This window comes from Scyliorhinus torazame, chromosome 26, assembly GCF_047496885.1.
Source record: "Scyliorhinus torazame isolate Kashiwa2021f chromosome 26, sScyTor2.1, whole genome shotgun sequence".
NCBI classification, from domain to species: Eukaryota; Metazoa; Chordata; class Chondrichthyes; order Carcharhiniformes; family Scyliorhinidae; genus Scyliorhinus; species Scyliorhinus torazame.
The window spans coordinates 11,602,124-11,608,033 of record NC_092732.1 but is presented as its reverse complement, the minus strand read 5'-3'; the positions used below and the strand labels follow the sequence as shown (position 1 = coordinate 11,608,033).

General features: G+C 43.0%; 1 long non-coding RNA gene across 1 annotated transcript; it reads right to left on the bottom strand.

Moving 5' to 3' along the window:
• Positions 1–283: 283 nt before the first annotated feature.
• Positions 284–3,126, bottom strand: LOC140403053 (uncharacterized). Its single transcript, XR_011938229.1, has 4 exons — positions 3,084–3,126; positions 1,339–1,458; positions 1,166–1,224; positions 284–603 (listed from the first exon to the last, which is right to left on the bottom strand). It is a non-coding gene; the product is annotated as an uncharacterized lncRNA (long non-coding RNA).
• Between the last annotated feature and the right edge of the window lie 2,784 nt (positions 3,127–5,910).

Genomic DNA, 5,910 nt, shown 5'->3' with positions numbered 1-5,910 from the left:
GAAGTATAGTGGATGAGTTGAATGCCTCAGTTCTGCCACGACGTATTGGTGTCTAACTAATAGTACAACTTTCAGAATAATGCGGACTAAATCTTCAAGCAAGATCCTCGCTCATTCCTATTATTTTGTGAATTGGTCCAATAAAAATCCTGAGCACATATTCTCCAAATAATAGAAACAAAACTTGAATCACAAGGACCACGTTCGTTTTCAAATCTGTTTTAATATATTGGTAATCCGGACGGGGTGCGTTAAAAAAGTTAGTTGAATAATAAAACGCTAGGGAATTGTAAAAAGTGCACGATTAAATTGAAGTATAACAGAAAGAAATTAGAAACCTGGAAATGTCCTCAGTGTAACTGCGTGCCATATATTTTATCGTTAGAAGAGAGGACATTAAGCGATAGTTCCACTTCTGCTTTGCGTGCAATCATAAAATTGTGGCGAAAATGTGCAGGAACCCACGCTCTTTGGACGTTCGGATTTTCGAGCCCAAAAGGGAAAACTTTCTGCAACTCATCTTGTCTAGGCAGCAGGTTTCCGCACGTTTCCCTTGATTAAGAGTGTGAAATCCTCTTTAATGGCCAGGTCAGCATAAATTGTCTGCCGAGAAAAATTAACAGATTGCATTAAATAATCGGCAGCATCGTTAGAGAGACAGGAGGAGATCATTGGGCTTTCCCAATGCATTCCACTAGTTCATGGTTCATGGCTGATCCCGCCCACCAACCATCGTTCAATTGCCCTTCGGTCAATTCCCCAGTGGATATCTAGCAATATCAGTTTCAACGTTTCCAAATTACACCCAAGACTCAAAACGTTTTTTGGGGGATAGAGCTTTAGATTTCCTTTCTTATTTTATTGCCTTACCTCTTGTTTTGAACGGCTCAATTGTTTAAACATTGCCTCCCTGTTCTGGATTCCCTCAACCAGAGCAAATAATATCTCCCTGTGAAGCTTATCGAATCATGTAACCAACTTAAATTCATGAAACAAACTTCAATAAATCCTCTCAAATCGGGAGAATACCAGCGTAGTTTGTGTTGTGCTGCCGTGCCGACTATGCAAAGATATCGAGGATCATGTGACAATTATATGAAACCCGTGATTAAATATCACTGCAGTGTACCCACATGTAATAACAACAACAAGTCAATACTTTTACCTCCTTATTCTGATGCTGTGATCTGGAGACTGCTAGTTCGTCATCGCTGTTCATGATTCCTGCCAGAAAGAACATTTTATACAGATTATACATTTCACATTGAGGCGGTTGAAATAACGAACAAACCAGTGAAGGAATGGATGGAGCGCGCCGAGGAATTATAAAATCACTACCTGTCTGCCTCTTCCTGAAACTCCTTCTCAGGACCACAAAAAAGAATCCAAGAAGTAGTAGCGCTGCCAAAATACCAGACATCGTGAAAATACAGAATGCAGATAACAAAGTATCAGCAACTGCAAAAAAAAAAGAACATTAAAAAACAACGTTTGGGAAATAATTGAATAAATTGAGACATTGTAACATCTGAATAGAGTCATAGAGTCCTACAGGTATACAGCATGGAAACATGCCCTTCGGCCCAACTTGTACATGTCGCCAGGTTTGACCACTACGCTGGTCCCAAGTGCCCGAATTTGGTCCATATCCCTCTATACACAGTGTACCCATATAAAAGTTGAAATGATTTTTAAAAGTCAAGATTGTACCTGCTTCTACTACTGCCTCTGGCAGTTCGTTTCAAACAATCACTGCCCTTTGTGTGATGAAACTTTCTCTCTGGGCCCGTTTGTATCCCACCCCTCTCACATTAAACCTATGTCCGCTAGTTGCAGACTCCACTAGCATTGGGAAAATATGTTGACTATCTACCTTATCTATGCACCTCATTATTTTATACACCTACATGAGTTAACCCCTAAGTATCCAACGTTCCAGGGGAAAATGTCCCAGTCTAACCAGCTCCTCCTTATAACTCAAACAATCAAGTCCCGGTAGCATCCTCGTAAATATTTTCTGCACTCTTTCTAGTTTAATAATATCCTTTCTATAATATGCTAACCAGAACTGTACACAGTATTCCAAGTGTTGCCACACGAATGTCTTGTACAACTTTACCAAGACGCCCCATCCCCTGTATTGAATGTTCTGAATAATTAAACCAGTCATGCCGAATGTTCTCTTCACCACCCTGTCCACCTGTGACTCCACTTGCAAGGAGCTATGAACCTGTACCACTAGATCTCTTTGTTCTACAACTCTCCCCAACAACCTACCGTTAACTGAGTAGGCCCTGTCCCGAAACGATCTACCAAAATGCTTCACCTGACATTTATCCAAATTAAACTCAATCTGCCATTCATCCGACCACTGGCCCAATTGATCAAGATCCCGTTTCAATCTGTGATAACCTTCTTCACACTGCAACTTACTAAGCATGCCTCTTAAATTCTCATTCAAATCATTGATATAAATAACAATCTGTAATTTGGCTGGCAACAGAGAATATGCTCGTAGCTCTACGTTTTACTCGCTGGCAAAGCAGGCACTGAACGATACGGCCAAACCATGCACGTGAGCTCAATTATTAGGAGCATGATTAAATCAGTCGGCCTATCACGGCCGCTTCGCCACTCAATACGATCATGGCTTATCGGTCACATTAACTTAACTTTCCCCATATTCTTATTTGCCCTCGTGTTCAGTGATAGAACATCCACAGCTCCATGGAATACAAATCTCCATGGAGATTCTCAGTCGGCGGAATCCTCGGATTCGCGAATTTTCCGTCGGCGTGGGGATGCCCACATTGGAAAACCTCATTGTCCGGCTGCCGGTGTGCAGGATCCCGCAGCCGGCAGAGGTGCGCTGCACCCGAAAATGGGTGCGGCGGGAGGGAGAATTCAGCCCACATCAAACAAAACTCTGAAAGATTGAGAGGTAGTGATAGTTGAATTATGAGACAATTATGCATTAGCACACACGAAAAGAATGACACTGTAATTTACACACATACATTTCTCTAAGAAAAGCCTCGCATTAGCAGTAAATAGATTGGTAAAACGTTACTCTGAGCAGCTACCTCTATGAGATGACACACTTTCACTGAGAAGTAATTCACTGGCGTTGATTTGAACGGCACAAACACAGGGAGTTCCACTCCCCCAAGAATCCACCAAGAGACTGGTGTAACTCCTGATGGTGTAGGTCCCATCTGGCTCTATTGTCGCGGAATCGCTCTGTCCCTCGGTGTCCCGTCCAGACACGTCCCAGCGGACGGGAAATGAATCGGGATTCAAGCCTCTGACCAAACACAACAACGGGATCCTTTCCATGGAGGTAATCACATCCTGCGGAGGGATGAGGAGGAATATGCTGGGGAACCCTCTAAAATCAGAAAGTGAAATGGAATCCCATTAATATTTGGAACTCCTCATATTCAATTGTCACAATTAGAAATTATACGGACTAAAAATGTAATTTACCTGTAATCACTAACTTGGAGCCCTTTGCGAATATTCGCCCCAGTTTGTAGTCGTGGGTTGCACAGTAGTATATTCCAGAATCATTCCTCTGGGCATTTGCAATGAGCAGTGAATAATTACCCTCTTTCTCATGAATCTCGCTGGAAAACCTGCCCTTTGCTGAGAGATACTTGCCCGCGGTGTAGACCAACTTCATATCGTTTCTCTCCCTCTGTTTGTACCAGAAGACGGTTTGAGCCATTGTACTCCCAATTCGGCAGCTAAATTTAGCAAGACTACCGGCAGGGTGTGCCTGAACCGGCGGAGACAGGGACATGATTGGCTGAGGCAAAATAACTGGGCAAAGGAGAGAAAACAAGGGACATATCAGGTAATGGCGCACCCTCCGCAGCCTCACCGCACCCCGGTCCCCCACCACCATGGCAAGTTTAGGCGAACATGGGCCCAGAGGAAAACCGGTATTGTTAAAGTATCGTCTATCTCCAAAAACGCTCAGCGCAGGACAACATGTCCATTGATTTGGGCGTTAATAGCGTCGCTTTCCCCTTTATTCTCCGAAGGCAGAGTCGGAATCCATTAACCAGTAAAGCTGGCTTAATGACTGTGATCGACACAGGGGAACTGTCGTCAGTTAAAAATTTAAAGAGATTAATCAAAGCCAAAATTTGCAACAATTACTTTTTCCCTGAACATCTCTTCCGTTCCTTCTCCTCTCAGCTGGCGTTGGGCGCTGGAGTTTGTTCACATTCTATCTTGTTATAATGGTTTGCATGCAAAGCTCCCCTCTGTCCACAATAATCACAATTTAACTCAGGTATTTCAAATTCCGGATTAATTACCTAATTAATTAACTGATGCAAGGCACTTTCTACTCTGTCTAATAAATCTTTTTTTCTTGATTAAACGTGCACACTGATGTACAATAATGTCACCGCACAGCACGTAAGGAGGCGAGATGGCTCTTTGTATCTGTTCTGACTCATTTCAAGATTTGTCCCCTCTCCCGCGCTTCTCTTCAGTCTGGCGTGCAGAATCTACATCCTATTCAAGTTATTATGCAGATCATTCTTTTGCTGAGTATCTTCAATCTTTGACCCACTGCTTGCCACCTTTCCTGCCAGCAGAAGCATTATATCCTTATTTTACCGACCCAAATCCTGCCCTTCTCTATCTGAACACACCAGGATATCTCACCCTGGAAGAGATGGAACAATGAACAGACACCGAGGACGCTCATTGTCCGTGATACAGACTCGAGACTCTGAGCCCCAATTGAAACGTCACCGTGAACTCGTTCTTGTTCTCTCTGTGTGAAGGAGGTGTGAAATATGTAGAGTGAATAGCGCTCCATGTTTATTAATACATACACGATTGGGGTTGGAACATCTTACCGAGGTAGGCAGCTCTCTGCGGTTTTCCTGTTTACTACAGGTCGAAGTGCTAGCACATATTCTGAATATGCTTTGCAATTTACCACAGTATCAAGCCACACTTTGAGGATAGCGCACCGAGCTGCATATTCTAGAAGGACACAGGGCACTGAAAAAGGTGCAGTAAATATTTCGCAAGGGTGACGTAAGAACCGAGAAGAGACAGCTATCAGGAAAGAATGCGATGGCTAGAGCTAATTTCTTAATTGAAAGAAAAGATGGAGGTTTGTTTGATCGATGTTTGCAGAGTTATGAATTGAGCCAAAAACTCAGAAGTAGGGAAGATTCATCTGCAGGATTACAAAACTATCAGTCATCGATATCAGATGGGGAGCGTTATATCCAATCAAGAATTCAGGGGAAATGTGGTGGCAATTTCATAGGGAGTAGGTAGGAAACGTCCGTGGTTTCCACAAGGCGTGACATGGTGAATTGCAAAGATGCAGTTGACGGGAAAGCTAGATATCCGCATGATGGAGTAAGGAATGGAGCAATATGTTGTTGCCCGTGAGTTGAAGAGGGGATAGGTTGCAGGAGGATCCCGCGATGCTTGATCGTCCGGAAGGGACAAGTCGGGCCGAATGTCTTATTCTGTGCCATAAAGTGTTAAGGAATAACTTCTTAAATTACAAATAAAAGGCTCGGTCCAGCCCAGGTTGTGAATTAATGCCTCTGCTTAGTACAATATACATAATCCTTCTCTGAAGAGAAACCTTGTCGAGACACCATGTGAAAGTTGAAAGCTGAAAGTTGAAAGCCTTATTATATTGGTTGGTAATCAGGACATTTTGGTCATGAATTAGATGCGATAATAATCGCTCTGCTGAAAGAAAGAGCGTAGTGCTTTTCTACAACGCCAGTCCCGATCAAAGGATGTTTCAAATCTCGATAATGCCAATAAAGTATCCTTGGAAGCTAGGTTAATGTTGCGATCTGGGGAACGCAGCAGCTCATTTGCGTAAAGCATTTCCGAGAAACATTAGTTTGACCATAC